General features: G+C 41.2%; 2 protein-coding genes across 5 annotated transcripts in view; both read left to right on the top strand.

Annotated features, from left to right (window-relative positions):
• LOC308106082 (interferon-induced very large GTPase 1) overlaps nucleotides 1-20,672 on the top strand; it is a 150,087-nt gene that overhangs the window by 47,953 nt on the left and 81,462 nt on the right. The window lies entirely within an intron of this gene.
• Nucleotides 1-20,672, top strand: part of LOC308105841 (uncharacterized protein) — a gene marked incomplete at its 3' end in the record, with an annotated part of 41,332 nt that overhangs the window by 6,062 nt on the left and 14,598 nt on the right. The window contains exon 2 of the mRNA XM_080456765.1: nucleotides 1,451-1,661. The remainder of the gene's footprint in view (nucleotides 1-1,450; nucleotides 1,662-20,672) is intronic.

The raw sequence follows: 20,672 nt of genomic DNA, 5'->3' as shown, positions 1-20,672 counted from the left end.
GTGTCTGGAGAAAAAGGACTCATTGGGGCAAAATGTCAAGTCCTAGGCAGAGGTGGACAGAGTACTCGACCCCAGTACTTGAGTAAGAGTACAGATACTCCCTGGTTACATTTACTCCACTCCAAGTAAAAGGAGCTTAGTCAAAATGTTACTCAAGTAAGAGTAAAAAAGTACTTACTTTTAAATATACTTAAGTAATCAATAATACATGCTTTTAAAAATACTTAAGAACAAGTAAAAGTAAAAGTACATTTCTTATTTTTCACATCAATGAATTGCTGTAATTTTTTATATGGCTTTTATTTATGAAGTCAAATTAGTGCAGCATTGGTTCAAAATGTGTAAACTAAATTAATATCTTTATAGCCTAGTGGTGCAGCACAAAATAAACAAATAACCACAACATATTAAATTTAAATATACTGTCTTGAACAAAATATGTCTACAAATCAGGCATTACGACGCCATTAAGGCCTGTCAAAGTACATTTGAGTTGACTAAATCAACTGTAGATTTAGTAGACTAAAATCTTATAATAGTTAGTCAACTATAGACTGGAAGTTTAGTCTAAATGAACACTGACCTACCCTGGGGTCTCTGGGTGCTATAAGCTACTACTTGTTTTTTCTTGCCCTATACTGGGAACCAAAGTGGGCGTGTCACTATTCTACAGGTTGGCAGATGTGATATAAACAATGGCAAAAGCAAGCAAAAAGTCATGATTAAAAAAAAGAAAATGAAAACTGTAACTGCCATTGACGATTGAATTTCCCCTGTGAAATGGACACTTCGCCCGGTCATAGCCGTGAACCGGCTTGTGTTTCCACCAGTTTTAAGCAGAACCATTGTAATTGGAGGTGGCATAGCCCATCTGGGGAGCAGGAGTCCCCAGTTGTCCCAGATTCGATTCCAGGCCTGGCCAGCAATGTGTCGAATATGACCGGTCGAAGGGTCCATTTCATGGGGGAAACTCAATCGTTACAGTTTTCCTTTTCTTTTCTTTTTTTTAATGATGATTTTTCACTTGCTTTTACCATTGTTTATAATGCATCTGAATCTTCCAACCTGTAGAATAATGACACGCCCTCTTTGGTTCCCAGTTCAGCAAAAAAATAACTTTTAGGGAACCAATTCATTTTCAGTGGAAACACTCTGAACTGGTTCAAAATTAGGCAGGAAAAAATAACGAAACCAGTTCAACCCCAGTGGAAAAGGAGCCAGAGTGTACAAATGGAACCAAATGGCCCCATAAGGGTCCATTTGTTTCGATTGACGCTGTCAGACACTGTCAGAGTTACAGACATGTAAGGGTAAAGTGGTTTCGTAATTATCAATCATTTAGCTGGAAGACCCCTGGTCTAGAGGGTTTAAGTGGGGACACGATACACTCGATTAACTGCGTCGCACACCTAACTGAATGAATCTTGTAATGCCTGTGTGTGTCCCGCAGGTGGCGTGCTCGTCGCAGGGCCTGACGGTGTACGTTCAGGAGCGCTCCTTCCAGTGCGCCCGTAAAGGCCAGCTGCTGAGCGTCAGCGTCCGCGTCAACGACTGGGTCTACAACGGCGTGCTGCTCTGTCCCGCCTGCACCGACTTCTGTCAACACTGTCCCCTCCCACACCTGCTCCCGCCCACCAACACCTCCAGGAGCATCCCCATTGGTCAGTACAGCACGCTCGTCATTTCAGAGAACCTGTGTAGGTGTCCTTGCACAAGCGTATTGGCCAATCATGCACAACTGGTTTAGACTATGTAAGGACGCGTTTGAGAACCTTCTCTGTTCTGGATCGCATATGATATTTGACTTGACATTTGTTCATATAATGAGACAGGGGTATTCTTGATGTGATGTGTATTAATGCACCAAGATTATTGTGTGTGTGTGTGTGTGTGTGTGTGTGTGTGTGTGTGTGTGTGTGTGTGTGTGTGTGTGTGTGTGTGTGTGTGTGTGTGTGTGTGTGTGTGTGTGTGTGTGTGTGTGTTCAGAGGGAACACAGAATCTCATGGTGGTTACCAGTGGTGGAAAGTAACTGTAGTGGATTTCTGTGGCTGGGTCTTCGCTTCCAGAGAAATGATCAAGAGATGTGAGACAGTAGATATTGCTCAAGCGTGGCTTTATTGATGCTATGCAGAGGTTTAGTCTACAGAGGCATACGTGTAGCACAGGGGTTCTCAAACTTTTTTGTCTCAGGGCACCCCTGTATATAACTTTTTCATCCACGGCACCCCTGAATTACATTGTTACTTTATAGCATCTTAAATTTTTGTCATGTATTTAAATATGCAAATCTTCCCCCCTACAATACAGTAGGCCTATCTCATAAGGACAACTTGAGAGAATATCAGTTTCCATTTAGGACAGATTTGAAATAACTTTATACTTTATACTTATACGTTTAACTACCCAGCATCCCTATTCTGTGTGGAACATTAGCCAAAAATAGCAGATCTACAAGCTCACAACGCGCCACATTGCGACACGTTGTGGGCTTGTAGATCTGCTATTTTTGGCAAAGAGATTTAGTGTAGATGGACAAAAAAACATCTATACATAAGTATAGAGCGTCTAAAAGTGGTTAAACTGAAGTGATATTGATACATCCCAAACAATTATTAAAGTATTCTGCGGCACCCCTGGACTTGTGCCACGGCACCCTAGGGTGCCGCGGCACCCACTTTGAGAAACCCTGGTGTAGCATATGGGTGATACAGATGGTCTTGCTCTCATCTACCTTGACATTGGGTTTTATACCGTGATTATCCGTCATCATATCCGTCCATGACCTCGTCATTTGTCCTAATCTTGGTCCTTAGGGACTTTGTGTACGTGGCATGTTTACTGGCAGTTACTTAATTGTCCTGGCATCAAACATGTTTATCCACTGAGAGAACGAGACAACCAGGTGCTCACCAGAGACGCAGAGGTCAACAAAGTTAAAATATCCCATCTGATCTCCTGGATCAGACGGGATAGGACATCAGATGAAAAAATGCTAGATCCGGGCACTCAGAGTTCAAAGACGGAGCAGCCTTTATGAAACCAACATGTTTCAACCACAAGCGGTCTTCATCAGGAGTAAATTAATTTAAAAAAAACATAACCTCATGATCTCATCATATAGGGCTGCAAACAGGTGAGACCAGCCCGGCAATTTAACACTTTTAAAAAAGCACTTAATACATGGTTATTACATAGGGACAATCAACCCATCACCAATAGAAACCTGAGCAGCTGAAGGTACAGTAATCGTTATTCAGTGGTGGACAGTAACGGAGTAAATGTACTTGAGTACTGTACTTAAGTACATATTCTGAGGATCTGTACTTTACTTGAGTATTAGATTTTTTAAATACTTATTACTCTTACTTGAGTACATTTCCAAGACAAATATTTTACTTTTACTCGAGTACATTTCTAGGAAGGCTGTGAAGTACTGTGTACTTTTAGGTTGGCTGTTTCTTTTTTCATTTTAGGGAAGGCCACACTTGCTCTCACACTAGCCATGTTTCTGCAGGCTTCCCCCTCCGCTCGCCTCTTTGTTACATCTTGTATGGGTGTGTATAGTAGTAAAAGTATGTAGTTCTGGTTTCTCAGTCATTTCTATGATGTTATAGGTGTTTCTGCAGGCTTTGTATAATGTAGTGGTTTTACAAGCAAGCACATCAGTGCATGCAGTGCAGGTGGTTTAACCAGAGTTATAAGGTCCCATACATTCATTGTGAAAACATTACAGCAATTCGTTGATGTAAAAAATAAGAACTTTACTTTTACTTGTAAAGCATGTACTGTCAAAATAATAATAATAATGACATGAGATCTACTTAAAGAGGCACTATGCAACTTTTTTGAATGAATGAAATGTAATTTTGCCCAATCTGTATGGTAGAGTATGTTAATACAAGTAAGACGCGCGAACGCTGGAAGCGAACGCAGCTCGAAAATATTGTGTATTTACAGACTTGTAATCCGTGTTATTTCACCGTGATGGGGAGAGAACATTGTGTGTGTGTGTGTGTGTGTGTGTGTGTGTGTGTGTGTGTGTGTGTGTGTGTGTGTGTGTGTGTGTGTGTGTGTGTGTGTGTATGTGTGTGTGTGTGTGTGTCTCTGGCGCACTCGGGTGGCTGCTTACAGGCAGTGCACGCATGTGAGTCACATGGGTGCATGCAGCCAATGAGAGGTGAACACAGACGGAGACACACACACACACACACACAACCTGAGCAGGGTGACATAGTAAGCTCCACTTGGTCGGAGGCGCCTCCTTCCGCGTTCGCAACAATATAACTTACAATTGGGGTGGTTGTATTTTGTCTCCCTGCTCTTCTATTGAGACATTTAGATCGTGTCAAAGGTCATGTCTCACCTAGACCCAGGATCTGTCATGAATTTTGACTAGATGTGTTAGTATAGGAAATCAGAGGTTGTTTGTATGGAGACCAAGCAAGTGGACTTGTCTCTGTGCCATCTTGTTTTGACAGGGTGAAGTTCGCCACTGTGCATGTCAGCGTCATCTTGTTTTGACAAGGTGAAGTTAACGGTTGTGCGTGTGCGTACATATGAAACATCCTCTGCTCTCATGAGAGCAGATGATGTGGTCACAAAGTAGGCTGTATGTCAGGTCTAGCACTGAGAAATAACCTAACCACATGCCTTGCAAACAACACCTTCCCCTCTGCAACCACCATCTCTGCAGGCACGGATGCCGATTTATGTTGGGTGGGTAGGGTACTCAACATCAGTCACACACATCAACCAAGTTTTAACCCCTTAATCAGAAATACCTTATGAAAGTCAGTTGGAAACATTGTACTCACAATAAAATACTTTTTTGCTGTAAATGAAGACAGTGTGCACGATCACCATTCTTTCCTGTCTCATGCACTGGCTGCCTGCTCCTACGGACCTGTCCCAGTATATGTGCAAAAGGACCTTTTTTTTAAACTACATTTCACGTTACAAAGCATCACACAATAGTCATCCGACCGACACATTTCCTGTGGGTGCTCGGCCAGGCTCTTAACAATCGCTGGTTATCCTACTAATGTTACACCCTCTGACATGTGGATACTAGTTTTCAAGATGAGAACAGCAACACTGGTTACAAAGTTAGCATGGAAGGCTACTCCTGTCTCACTACTTCAGTTGAGACGGTTCTGTGTGAGGGGAGAGGGGAGTGGGAGGGAAGGGGGGGGGGGGGGGGGGTGAGGGGAGTGGGAGGGAAGGGGGGGGGTGAGGGGAGCCGGAGAAATGCAGCCGCTCTGAGCGCTCTCTACTCCATACGAGAGACGCAACTGATATACATCTCCATACAACGGTGTTTTACCGGATTTGTGATGCTGTTTGTGTAGGACTACTAAACGCCTTTGTTTGAGCGGCTTTTAGCGCGTCTAGGAACCGATATGCTGAACCGAAATTACATATTTTTTATGGGTACCCGGTACCCACCATTTCTTTATCGGTTTCTACTTGGAACCGAATTTCGGTACCACCCAACCCTAGTCATATCACCAGATGTTACTTATGATCTGGTGAAAAAAAATTTAATCACTGTAATTAAAACGCTCTTCATGTCAGTTCCGCTATGCATTTCATTTTTTGTAATTTTTTTTTTGAACAGATGGCCTCAGTTTAAAGTTAGCTCCATGTCCTAATCTTTGTAGCTGAATATTATTGTATCTTGACAAAAAGGTCACAGTTGATGGCCTTGGATCTGAGAATGTGTACCAAATAGATTTTCATTATCACCAAAGTACATTAAGAACTGGTAATAGAGTTGATAAAGGGTCGTAAATCCTGCTCTATGTTATTTATAACTATTTGTAGTTAAACAGCTGAAAACCCAGTGTAAAAAGGATGAGACGAAATCAAAGACAGACACAGGCCGGTTCTCAAATTAAAAGGTTGACATTGTATTAAGAGAAAGAATCAATCCACGAGGCACCGTACAGCAAAAGTATCTCTCTCCCTAAACAGTCAATGATCACAACAGTTATACACAAATGAAGTGGTTATCAGCTCTGACGATGACATCTGGCCATGAGGAGCCTTGCTCGTAGGTTGAGAGAGAAGATGGCAAGCGGATGGTGTGACAGTTTATCTTGGACAAACAGCGTCCAAATGTCTCAAACAACACGTTGACCTCAACTCTGACCGGCGTCGCTGGAGGTGTTGTTGCTTTGTCATAGATGGTCAAGTTAACTCCAATGAGCTGTTATTGTATTCCTCCAGAGATAATCAGTGACCTTGGAGGGCCTGCGCTCTGTACAGCTCAAAACACATGCAGTCTCTAGAGGAAAGGAGAGACCTGATACTAGGATTAGTTTTGTCCAACCTCGAACTTAATAAAATCATAAGATTGGTAGGCAAATTTGAGTTATGCCAAGATGGCACACTAAAATAGGATATGATGGCATATATATCAATATTGTCGACAAAAGACATAGTTTTAACTCTAACAAGTCCCCAGTTCTTGTGGACAAGATTGGTAGATGACGTCAAAATAATATGTAATTAATTAATTAATATAAGAAAACAGATACATGTAGACTTAAATACCTTTTTAAATTGTATTAAAGGACTATAAGGGCAAAAACAAATGTTTCTTTGTTCAGATAACATACACATTTTTACTTCTTCAAAAGGACTGAATTGTTTATTAATTTGGAAGCAAAATGGTTATATTTCATGAGTAAATAATCAGCGTTAGTAGGATGAAATCTTACATAGACTATAGAATAATTAAAATGGTAAGTGGGTTCTATGCTGTTAAATGAGAAAAATGACATCACCTCATAAGTTCCCAGAATAAGGTATTATAATTATGAACAGATCTGTCAAACCTTTCTTTATTTTATTTTGAAGGCCATCCCTTGGCAGGATCTGATTTTTTTTTTAACTTTTAACTTTTCCTGAAAATCCCACAATGTATGTACCACCAGGAACTTTAGCCAACATAGTCTTGTTTCCAAGAAGCTGTTGTTTCAGGTCCTGCCCCCAAGTGTGTATCGGCTCAGTCGAATTTTAGCCCTACTTCTCCTTGAAGCAATACTGTGGGTAGATATGTTAACCCTAAGCAAAATAATTTATGGCGGGAAAAACTCACGTGATGCCTCTTTACTCACACAGACGTATAGGACCTACTTTTCCTCTTTGAGCAGTCGAGAGGAGAGGCTTCTGTCACTCAATTTAACCCGGAAGATTATTTAATCTGTAAATGAATTAAACACAGAATTACTGGGTGTAGAAAGTGCACATGAAATGTATTTGACAAAACATAAGCAGTTTAAAACAGTTAAGAACTCTTGAAAAATTAAATACAAGGGTTTTCCATCGGAGTTTGAGACCCTCAGTCTCCCCTGGGGAGGTTTTGTAAACTTCGATTACTCCTGGGGCAAGATCTGAAATGGATGAATGTGACTAAGACTGTAAATTAGTATTTATCGTTAAATGACTATGATAAATGACAAAAAAACAAAATCAAAAAGATATTAATCAAATCACATTTAAATCAAGTTAATCAACTATTCACATTTAAATCAAATATTCACCAACTCCCTCCTCTTGACACAATACCATATATATTCTATATATATATAAAGTGTGTCAGAGAATGAATTTGCTGATGTGAATGAAAAAAATAAGCAAAAATGAAATAGGAAACAATTTTTTTTTTTTTTTGTAATAAAATTTACATTTTTAAAATAAAAATGTAACAATGAAAAATAAGGAATAAACATCTTTGTTCTGAGGTACATTAGAATTAGATACAGTACACAAAAATACCTAGAAATAAAAACTTTCCCCAAAAAATAGAAGATCGACAAGTTCAAAAAATGTTTTAAAGGGGTAGTTCACCCCCAAAAAAACTTTTTTTCTATTGATTACTCACCCCATGGAGCCTTGAATTCATAGATATTTTTTTGTTTTTGTCACATTCCTAAGCCAATAATTTGATTATAATAAATTTGTCTCCATTGATTCCGGTAGGAGACACAAATGCATTTGTGTCTCCTACCGGAATCAATGGGGCTAAATTTATTATAATCAAATAATAAAGGAAGGAATGCGACAAAAACAAAAAAATATCCATGAATTCAAGGCTCCATGGGGTGAGTAATCAATAGAAAAAAAGTTATTTTGGGGGTGAACTACCCCTTTAAGTTAAAAATGATCAAATATTATTATTATTATTATTTTTTAATAAATCAAAATGACGTTATAATCTTTGTAATATTATGTGTTAATGTTTTCTAAATAATATTATAACATATTGAATCTTATAAGGGTTAATTTAACTGAGATGGGTTAAATTGAATTCAATGGAGGAATTCAATGTCGTTAGGATGATATTGCCATAGTTATGTGTTAGTTACCAGGGAAGCTAACACTGCCTGTAAGGAATTATGGGTAATGGAGTAGATAAGAGGTCATTTTGGAATGAGTTGCCATAGCAACGTGGCTGTTACAGCCCCTAACGGAAACGGAAATCTCCACAAGGGATTGTGGATATTGGAGTTTGCTTAACAGTTAAAGTTAATAAATTAGATGAACAAACTCATTCACATATGCTGATGGTGCTGACATTATGGCAAAAATAAAGGAAATAATATTAATAATGGGCTGACAGTAATAAAGCTATAAGGGAGTTACTGTAATTGGAAGGAATGGGTTAAAGTTATATTGAGCCCAATGGCCCTCACAAGGTCAGAATGTTCTCATAACAATTCGGTCACAGACTTTTCTGAGACAGTAAAACTGGTCTAAAATGAAATCCTTGGCATTCTACAAATACTATAGGGTGAAAATTTAACATGAAGTCAAAAATGATGAGTTGGTCAACGAAGCAAAAGGGTGGGATTCTGTTATGCCAGAAAATATTTCCCCGTCGCCATAAGCAGAACCCCTTCTACCAAAACAAAATAAACACTAAACCACTAACGAGAAAAGAAAAAAACATTAGATATATAACTTAAAACCAACCCATCAGAAACTGGACTAATTAATGCAAAATACTCAAATGGAATTAATACTAAACACAAACAAAGCAACATTAGTGAACAAAATCAACAGTGGTATGGGGTGTGCGAGCACATACTGTAACATCAAGGACTAATTCTGTATATATTTGAGTACATTTTCTGTTAACAATTGAAAGTGGGACCCATATAAATGGGAACAAGACAACAATGTGAGAGATTAATACTAAATGGGTTAACAATCTGAATTGTCTTTGGTAAATATAAATGTAACAGGTATCAGATTATTTCAAGATGGGTATTCATAAATACTATATTGACACATATCATATTAGAACCTCTAATTTGAATTTCATGAAGTGAGTGGGCTAGGGTAGATGGTTTTATATATATGAAATATATATATATATTAAAATCATATACAGATATAATTGTTTTCATAGTAATGGGAGATAATCACCTTTTGTCTGTAAATGGTGAAACTTTTTGAAAATAACAGATCTACATGGTCAATATATATATATATATGGTAATATTTTCATCAATTATAAAAAACATATATATATATATTTTTCAAAACAAGCCTTCATAGTATAATATTATAGTGTTAATGTAGTGTTCTCTGTGAGCAATTATTAACCATAGCCTACTTTGTTATGAGAGCAGTTCCGAACAAGAGAATGTAAACAGATAAGAAACTGGAGAAATGAGAGGCAGAGAACCTAGGATGAATCTAACATACTTAGTAATGGGTAAAGTAACCATGAGGAATAAGTGTAAGACTTTAAAACCAACTTGATATAAAATAAAATAAAGTTATTTAAGTGAATGGATATGAATTAATTAAACTAATCAAATTGTACCAGGATTCATGAAATGCAAAATAGCAGATCTACAAGGACTAATTCCTTTTAAGTGTTTTAAAAGTTAGGACACATCAAGTTCATCTATCTCTGAATCAATTTCATCTGTTTGAGGCCAGTGTGGCTTTGTCCGTTTAAAGGGAAGTTCATCATTTAGGTTGTAACACCTTGCCTGGGTATGTCCATATTTTCCACAACTATAACACTGCATGGTCTTATAATCTCGACGCGGGGCCTGACTTGTATTTTGTGAGCCCTGTGGCCCAAAGGTTAACTGGGTGTGTGATGCATTACCTTGATTCCATGGTTGGCTGTGCTGTCGGTTTGCCCCGGAACCCCATATGTGTTGTTTGTGTAGTGGTGAATTGAATGTGACCTGTCCCTCCGGAGTAAAAATAGCTTGAATTTTAGCTATGGGTTTCGGTTCAGCAACGCAATTGTTGTAATACTGAGCTAGAGTAGTGAGTTCCTCTGTGGTTTTCATTTTCCATAAGGGATCATTCATAGTGATGGCCTGTTTTAAGTGAGGGCGTAGAGCCTCCATTAAGAGGTGGTTAAACAATTTCTGGTAGCCCACCTGGCCACTGGTTAGGCCTGAGTGGCGGTTAAAGGTATCATGACATTCATTTTCACTTTTTTTTTTTTCAATGTTTTATTTGGGGTTTTATGACCTCAATTACACCCAAAAAACCTGAACTTAAAACATTCAGTGGATTTTCTGTGGTCTGGGATTTTCTGAATAATTAGGCTGAAAAGTAATCTGAGCTTGGCCCTTCGACAGTGAGGTCACTGTCGAATAATCCCGCCCACTCTCCTCCTTGCCCCTCCCCTCCCCTATCCTTTCCTTTGGGGGGGGCGGAGCAGAGGCGATGATTGACAGGCAAAATCCCTCACCAGCGACACCCGCAGGCAAAGATTTCTTTTTTCATTGCAGTTGAAAAGGCTTTAGAAATGTGAGAGAAAAACACCTGCCATTGATCACTGGAATGGAATTTTCACTTAAAACTTTTTGTACACTTTTGAAGGACCAGGACAAAGACTTTGAATGTGGTGTAAAAGTGAATGTCATTAAACCTTTAAACTGGGTTTTAAATTTCTGAATGAATTCCGAGACATCCTCTCCGTCTTTCTGCTTGATGTCGGTGAGGACAGATAAATTAGCACGCAGGAGACCTAGTGCGTTCCCTATCATTTCGTTTACAGCTTCCTCGTGGTCTACCTGTCTTATCATATGGGGTCTCTGTTCGTCCAGAGCTGGTGGCTCGGTACGGAAACATTGGATCGCACGGCCATGTAGGTCGAGGAGGTGGGCCCCCTCTGAAATCTGATGTGACATGGCTTTCGGGCTACTTTTTGCAATAAGGTCCCTGACTTCCGTAGTGTTAAGCTGGTGTTCTATTATCTCTGCTTTGAGCGCGGTCTCCCACCCCTCTGGATTGTCCTGAATATTAGGTAAAGTTTCTGCAATGTTCTTAATATCTTCAGGAGACCATTTCCTGTACCTATAAGCCAAATTGCCATCCCCCTGTGTATAGGCCATTAAGGGAGCAATCAGTGTTTCTATCTGATCTACTGTATGCTGTGCAGTAAGTGATTGTGTAGGGTGCGTTTTAGTGTTAACCCGACGTTCATGTAAAGATTTTGATCTCTTACTAGTGCTTGTGTCAGATGGAGGAACGTGGGGTAGGGGTGAAAGTCCTGAAGGCTCACCGACAGCAGGTCCAAGCACAGGTCCAAACAGGTCCACATCCTGAGAACGTGGAGAAAGAGTAATTTTTGTTAAAAGCTCGTCATCATCCTCACTTTCAAACATTGACTTATCAAATGAAGGTTGTATGTCAGTGTGAGTGGTGTGCTGCGCTTTTTTACCACTGGTGGGTCCCTGTCTGCTGAGGGGCCTTCGAGGTCCCTGTGACGGGGAAAAGATATTTCCCATAATGCAAAAATGTAATTATTCAGACGTGACTAAAACGTAAAAGACTGTGTTCAAAATCTATTTAGTATCTATCAAGAAGTGGGTGGGCTAGTGTAGACAATTGACCTGTTTTACTATAATTATTATCCCCTCAATTACTGATATAAAATTTAAATAAAACAATTCTGAGCGAATGCACGGCTTGTGGGAGAGAGAGAGAGAAACAGTGACAGTGACTACAGATTGTTGACACGTTCAAGGGACCGAGAGAGTGAGTGAGTGAGATAAAGAGGCCGTCAGCCCTACCCAAGGTTAAATACTTCTGTCTATGGCAAAGTAGAAGGTTTAAATGACTAGTTGCTTTGAAATACTCAAATCAGCAGGCTGTGTCTTATCCTAGGAAATAAGTAAATATCATACAAACGGTTCAGTGCTGATGTAATGCTGTTTAGGGTCTGATTGGATGAGATGCCTGTAGCTGGTTTTAGTGATACAGAGGTTGCCTGGAGCAAAGGTGGCTGTTTTCTAGATAAATGGGAATGAAATCAAATATTAAAGTTTAACAATGAAAAATAATTGAATGGTGTATCTGGACTATATTATATTATAATAATTCCCCTGTGATTGGCCCACACTGAATGTATCTGTGTGTGTCAGTCAAGGTTTAAATGATTTACAAAATCAAAGTAACATAGGATACAGAATGTCGGTTCTGCCTGAGTCATAAAATACCGAATATCGGTTCTGCCTGAGTCATAAATCTGGGTTCTGCCTGAGTCATAAAATACCGAATATCGGTTCTGCCTGAGTCATAAATCTGGGTTCTGCCTGAGTCATGAAGTACAAAATCTGTGTTCTGCCTGAGTCATAAGTTGTGGTACCAAAAATTAAAACCAAAAAAATGAAATAATAACATGTAGACAAATCTAATTTTGCCTGACAACCGGTTTACAAAAGATTACATATATATATATATACATCGCACATATACAAGTCAAGTAAACAACACCTAATTGTTGTCAATTGAACAGGCAAATGCATATATATATATATATCTGCAACTCCCTATAAACAGATCTGAATACATGTATCTATGTACAACTGCAGTTAAAAACAAAGGAACAAATGTACCAGGCAATAAATATCTATGCACACACTGGTAGACACATATTGTGTCTGATATGTGCATATATATGTATTGACAGTATCTGTCCAAAATATATAACAATAATACTAATAACAATTTTACAAAATATATATATATATATATATATATGTACAAGTACGGCCAAATAAGCCTTGTGTTAAAGTTAATGCAATGTCAAAATTATAAGTCAAGGAACCGAACCAAAAGGTAACCTGTGTCTTGTAGTCAGCTGGACGGAGAATCCCCCCACGTTTGAGGAATGTCTGTGAGCCGCTTGTCTCCAAAAACAATATTTAAAAAGAGGCTGATTCTATGATAGCTGACCGGAAAGAGTCCTCGCGCGAAGAGGAGTCGTCCGGAGCCCCTCAGAGTCGACCGTGAAAAAGAAAGATGGGAGAAAAAAATCTGAAATTTTTAAGGCTGATTCTAAACGCACCGTCCGAGAAAAATATTTATAATAATTATGATAATAATGTCGGACAGGCCTTTAACCGTTCGAAGGACCAATTAATAGAGTTGATAAAGGGTCGTAAATCCTGCTCTATGTTATTTATAACTATTTGTAGTTAAACAGCTGAAAACCCAGTGTAAAAAGGATGAGACGAAATCAAAGACAGACACAGGCCGGTTCTCAAATTAAAAGGTTGACATTGTATTAAGAGAAAGAATCAATCCACGAGGCACCGTACAGCAAAAGTATCTCTCTCCCTAAACAGTCAATGATCACAACAGTTATACACAAATGAAGTGGTTATCAGCTCTGACGATGACATCTGGCCATGAGGAGCCTTGCTCGTAGGTTGAGAGAGAAGATGGCAAGCGGATGGTGTGACAGTTTATCTTGGACAAACAGCGTCCAAATGTCTCAAACAACACGTTGACCTCAACTCTGACCGGCGTCGCTGGAGGTGTTGTTGCTTTGTCATAGATGGTCAAGTTAACTCCAATGAGCTGTTATTGTATTCCTCCAGAGATAATCAGTGACCTTGGAGGGCCTGCGCTCTGTACAGCTCAAAACACATGCAGTCTCTAGAGGAAAGGAGAGACCTGATACTAGGATTAGTTTTGTCCAACCTCGAACTTAATAAAATCATAAGATTGGTAGGCAAATTTGAGTTATGCCAAGATGGCACACTAAAATAGGATATGATGGCATATATATCAATATTGTCGACAAAAGACATAGTTTTAACTCTAACAACTGGAATATAATGAATGTGATCTGAGTGCAGTTTTGTTAGCGATGTGTCACTCATGTGTGACTCCTGTTATTTCCTCATAAGAAAATAATAATCTTTTGAGGCACTGGGGTTCACACTGGTCCCGAGGAAGACTAATAGTCAGGGGATATTAAAAACATCTTGGAATAATTCCTTACCAAAAAAAATCTTCACCAATGTGTTAGTAAAGGTGTCTGGTAACACATCTCACAAAGACTGAAATGCAGTTTCCCTAGGAGAATTTTTGACAGCTCCTGAAAGTTGGGGTACCCACCATAACCTTATGTGGGGAAAAAAAAATCTAAATTTAATTCTGTTTTAAGTAGCATGTGAGGGGTCAAACTAGGGTGTTTTTATGATTCTGAATCCATTGCAAGCATTTGTTTTGCACCAAACCCACTCATAGGGCTAACAACGGCCATAGCCATCCTTTCCAGGTATACTTTTTGTGTAAAAAGCCCATTGAGATTGGGCCGTTTTTAGCCCAAGGAGTGGTTTTGGTGCAAAACAAATGCTTGCAATGGATTCAGAATCATAAAAACACCCTAGTTTGACCCCTCACATGCTACTTAAAACAGAATTACATTTTGATTTTTTTCCCCCACATAAGGTTATGGTGGGTACCCCAACTTTCAGCAGCTGTCAAAAAATCCCCTAGGGAAACTGCATTTCAGTCTTTGTGAGATGTGTTACTAGACACTTTTACAAACACATTGGTGAAGATTTTTTTTGGTAAGGAATTTATTCCAAGATTGGAAATCTTTCTGCTAATATCCCCTGACTATAAGCTATTAACTCCCATCATGATTACTGACATGGACTATGCAGATGACATTACCCGAGTCTCAGACACAGCAGAGAATGTAAGGGAACTACTACTGGCAGTAGAAATGGAGTGCAGGAAGATCAGCCTCAAGCTCTATGCCAAGAAAAATCGGTATTTAACACAGAGGACATCATTGCCACTGCCGACGGGACAGTGCTCGAGGTAGTCGAGGACTTCAAAGGACTTTTACTTTTACTTGTACTTTAAGTATTTTTAAAAGCATGTACTTTTGAATACTTAAGTATATTTAAAAGCAATTTCTCTTTTACTCTTACTTGAGTAACATTTTGACTGAGCTACTTTTACTTGTAGTGGAGTAAATTTGACCAGGAGTATCTGTACTCTTACTCAAGTACTGGGGTTGAGTACTTTGTCCACCTCTGTCGTTATTGATGCTGTCTGCTCGCAGACGTCTGTTTTAAAAATATATATATTTGACAGATTTTTTGAACTGTGACAAAGTAATGTCATGTCTATTTGGATAATTATGTGCAATGGCCTTTGGAGCAATTTGTTTTTTTTTGTGTGCTTGCTCGCTTGTTAGTTAGTGTCATTAGATTAAACTTCATTACCATGTTATGGCGTTTTACAATGTTGCATGTTTTGTGGATCAGTTATTATGGTACCTGTGGGGTGAATATGTGTTTATGCAGTCTGGCTTCGCATAGATAGACTATGCTCCTTGGTGAAACGTGACACGAATGTCAGCTATGGGTAATTTGAGAATAGATTGCCAAAATGTAGCCTAAACTGCTTTGGCTTTGCTGTGATGTTATCTTATTTTATTATCATAACAGTCTTGGCTTTCATGATCTTTTTGTCTTAGTGCCAAATGAAGAGTAAAATGTTTTAAAGACTCTTTTTAGATAGCAGAAGTGTTCTACGCTGCTATTGATAGCTTTTTCTAATCATGGTATGGATGAATTTAACCCGGCTCCAATATACAGCACCTCTAACCTAAAACGTCTTCCCACGGCCCTGTTCTCTACACTACACCACACCAGACAGAGCTGTTAGCTGCAGTTTCATATGTACCACCAACAGGCACGATCATCAACTTTACCGTTTCAAAATAAGGTGGTGGTGTTTGTTCCCACAGTGCAAGACAAGCCAATGCAGAAAGAGTTGTCTCTGACTATGTTTTCGATTCGATGGTGGTTGCAGAGAGGCAGGTGTTGTTTGCAAGGCATAGGATGTGGTTAGGTTGAAGGTTTCACATCTGTCCTTTCTCATCATGATCTACACAGCCTGTGACCACATCCTCTCATCTTGAGCGATTCTCTACACTACACCAGTCAGAGCTGTTAGCTGCAGTTTCATATGTACCACCAACGCAAAATCAACAACTTTACCGTTTCAAAACAAGATTGTGGTGTTGGTTCCCACAGTGCAAGACAAGCCAATGCAGAAATGGTTGTCTCTGACTATGCTTTCGATTCGATGGTGGTTGCAGAGGCAGGTGTTGTCTGTCATTTCTCAGTGCTAAACATGATGTACAGCCTTCTTTGTCACATCCTCTCCTCTCGTGATGTTCTTTACACCACAGCAGACAGAGCTGTTAGCTGCAGTTTCATATGTAGCAACACACACAACCGTTAACTTCACCTTGTCAAAACAAGATGGTGATGTGCGACATGCACAGCGGCCAACTTCATCCAGTCAAATACTAACAATGAGGGGTCAGTCTGAAACTTTGCACCCACATTCCCACTATGTTGAGGAACAAATCCCACCCTTTTAACATTGTGCTATTATAGCGCCACCAGGAGGCGGATTTTTGCAAAAAAAAAATATATATATATAGTACTCCTACAAGTTTTGTCCAAACACAATGCAAATTGGTACACATTATCTCTATAGTCAAGTGATCAAGACGGTTCCGTCCGATTTTTCATATTCCATCCTGATTGTCGAATTCCGAACATTGCTGGTCCATAATAGTAACATAATAACATAATAATAACCTACCTGACCTGGCGGAGACCTGTGCTCCGTGGAGCAAATTTTCTAGTTTAATTTGTTTTGTAAACACATAATATAGTTTCAGTTATCATTTTATCGTTTTAGTTTAAATAATTGTATCGATTACATTTGTATTTCAGTGAAGTAAAATGTTTTTGTCAATTTAGTTTGTCTTCAATTCTCCGTAACATACTCACTATGGGATATCAGCGCCCCCTGGCGATGAACAGAGCTACATAAATTAAACTCCCGGGCCATCTCATTGGCTGTGAAGGGTATGTCACACGGACGGAAGTCCTAGGGGTATAAAACCCTCACGTGACTGTGGCTCCTCCTCTTTCAGCTTCTCTGCAGCAGATGCAGCACGGCTATTAATACATACTACAGTGGATTAGATTTATTTTGATCAGAAAACCAGCTTTAACCCAAAGCGGAGATACTTGTATCCCCCACGGGCTTTTCTTTTCGTTAAATCTTCTTTTAGCACGCTCCCGCGGCTATTCTTCAATCTTTCTATCATCTTAGTTTTCCTCCCCATTGTTTCAAGCTAGCCCGAACAGGTTAAGTTAGCTGCTAAGTCGGTTAGCTTAGCCCTTTGTTCGGACCGGTGTTAGCCTAGCTTAGCTTAGCTTAACACTCAACGCTAGCTGTACCACGATGGAGGCTCCTCGCAAGTGTGATCTCGCAGGCTACGCTCACTACATCGCCGGCGACGACCCTCACCAAGTCTGCAACGTACCAGGGTACTGCATCGACTGCAACTTTCTCTTGAAGCACCTTAACTCCTGCCTGGCTAGAGCGAGACTCTCGCTGGATGGGGCGGTGTACAACTGAGTGGTGAGGCCTCGTATGCAGCCGGCCAAGCGGCCCTTCCCGAGACGCACCGTGCGGACGAAACTGGCCCGAGGGCCGTGCGTGGTGGCCCATACCGCGTGCGGACTCAGACTATGGGCCCTCTGGCAGCCGTGGTGCCTCCGGATAGCGTAGCCAGCTGGCCACGGCACCACCGTGCTACCAAACAAGCTGTTGCCTCTGTGAGTGGAGGGACCAGCCATTTACAGAGCGGCTACGGCACACCATCGCCCACTGCTGCTGTGTCTGGTGGGCCCCACCGGAGGCAGCAGCCTAGTGGCGTTCCCTCTCCCTCCTCCAAGGTTCCCGCGCCTGCTCAAGCACGTCGCCACGGACGTTTACCAGGGGAGGAAGCCGACAGGGACGAGGGAGAGTGAGTGAGTTAGGCCAGACTAGCTACGTTAGCTGCTTTGCTAGCTTTGCTAGTTTAACGTCGCCCTAGTCAGGCAGTGTTTTGTTGGCTTAACACCCAGCTAGCTTCACTAAGCAACAGGTTATTAGCAGTGCTGTTCTAGCTTACACCAGCTTGTTAGCCTTCCCGCTCTGTGTAACGACCCCGTTCGGGGCTTCTACAGACCGCAACCGAGCCGGCGTTTTACGAAGGACAAGGCCGTTTCCAGGTACCAGACTACGCCTTCTCCTTGCGCCAGACTCTCAGGGAGGTTCATCGGGCGCCATTGGGACACATGATGGTTTTTCATAAGACTATGTTAAAACGTTTCATGCTGTTTACTGTTTCTGTGCCTCCTTTTTTGTTTCATTTCACATGTTTCAAAATACGTAAGCACATTAGCAGCCCTGTCAGGAGGCTCTATTGAGACACATGGTTGTTTTTAATAAGGTATGTGAAAACGTTTCATGCTGTTACACTGTATTCTGTGCCTCCTTTTTTATTTCATTTCACATGTTTCAAAATACATAAGCACATTATCCAGCCCCTGTTATAAGCCCCTGTTATAAGCCCAAAAGTGCCTATCATGCCTGGTTTCACAGCATGGTAGACACTGTTGGGATACCTTATCTACCTGTCTCAACCCCTGTCAAGAGGTATCAACACATGGGGGTTCCCAGGCGGTCCCCCAGCGCCAATAACCCCTCTTTATAAGCCCATAGTATCTGTCATGCACAGGTCCACGGCATGGCAAATACTTCTGGGATATTTGTCTATACAGGGCCCAAAGCCAATAAAGTGTACCAGGATCAAACCAGTATTGCCTCTCGTCCCCCAGGGGGCGTCAAAACGCCACTGTGAGACGAGAGGCTCACAAACGGCCGCTCGGCACAAAATGGCCGCTCGGACCCACGGTTGCGCCACAATGGCGGATCAGAGGGCTTGTCGTGTCAACAACCTTTGTGTACTGTGCCACGTTCACCTCTGGAGGGCGGCAGAACGCCTCCTTCGGGGAGGGCCTTTCTGTCGTCACTTCCAGCGCGACCGACAGACCGGGACAGGATGTTGACGACCAGGCAGGCAAGGCAGGGCGGATATGACACCGCGAAAGGCTTCCGTGTTCGGTCACGTGACTTCCCCGAGTCTCCCGACCAGGCTTTTGGTATCTTCACTGTCTCTAGCGGGCGCCACGCATATGCATATGGGCCCGCTGGATCATGTGACGACGTCATCTGTCTCCATGGTAACGGACGTCAACGTTTCTTGGCTCTTGGTGAGTTGGACCTGACTAGCTTGTTAGCTGCTAGGTTAACATAGCCTCCAGTCGGGCTACTGTTGTTTCACTTAGCGGCTGACTAGCCTCACTGACAACAACACATAGCAGTGTGGTTTTAGTGCAGCGCACGGCCAGCCCCGCTAAAAACAACACTGTGGTGGCCCCGTCCACGGTCTCTAACGGACCCCGCACCCCGCTGGATCACGTGACGACATCACCCGTCTCCATGGAAACGGATTTCAACGCGGACAGGTCCATCGGGCGCCATTGGGACACATGATGGTTTTTCATAAGACTATGTTAAACGTTTCATGCTGTTTACTGTTCTGTGCCTACTTTTGTTTCATTTCACATGTTCCAAAGTACATAAGCACATTACCAGCCTGTCAGGAGGCTCTATTGAGAGTTGTTTTTCATAAGGTATGTGAAAACGTTTCACTCTTTTACACTGTATTCTGTGCCTCCTTTTTGTTTCATTTCACATGTTTCAAAATAATTAAGAACATTATCCAGCCCCTGTTATAAGCCCAAAAGTACCTATCATGCCTGGTTCACAGCATGGTCAATCTGGGAACCCATCGCCAACTGAAAATGAAAAACAGCGCCCTCTGCTGTTTGTTCTATGTCTGTTGGCTCTGGGCGGAAGAAAACGTAGAGCCAGAGCGCAAAGGAAACCGGTGTTTTGTATGCCTTCAACGCGTCACTTCCGGTTGGTGCGACTATGTTTTCATTCCCACTAACAATATTTCTACACGGAACACTAACACCACTTCTCCCAGAGAACATCGATCGTTTTGGTTATAAGCCCACTTGTTTCTATGATGAAAGAGTAAGTTAAAATGTGAATATCTTTCCGTGGTTTTGTCTGCTCCGCGGACGTTATTGTTAAATTAGTTTCGGTTTGTTTCGAGGGGGGAAGGATGGACGGACACGTGAATCCCGCCCACTACATTTGATTGGGTAAAGCGCGGCCCGCTTCCTGATCTGAAGGCACGCCCATGCGCACTTGTTATGACGAACCTCCCCGACAGATTCCAACGCAGTGCAGAATCTGTTCTTGAGAGATTACAGCATGGTAGACACTGTTGGGATACCTTCTCTACCTGTCTCAACCCCTGTCAAGAGGTATCGACATATGGGGGTTTTCCAGGCGGTCCCCCAGCGCCGATAACCCCTCTTTATAAACCCTTAGTGTCTGTCATGCACGGTCCCCGGCATGGCAAATACTACTGGGAGATTTGTCT

This window comes from Gymnoscopelus braueri (genome assembly GCF_963280865.1).
Source record: "Gymnoscopelus braueri genome assembly, chromosome: 18".
In the NCBI taxonomy this organism is placed as follows: domain Eukaryota; kingdom Metazoa; phylum Chordata; class Actinopteri; order Myctophiformes; family Myctophidae; genus Gymnoscopelus; species Gymnoscopelus braueri.
The sequence above is the reverse complement of the archived record's forward strand: the minus strand, read 5'-3'. Positions and strand labels throughout refer to the sequence as shown.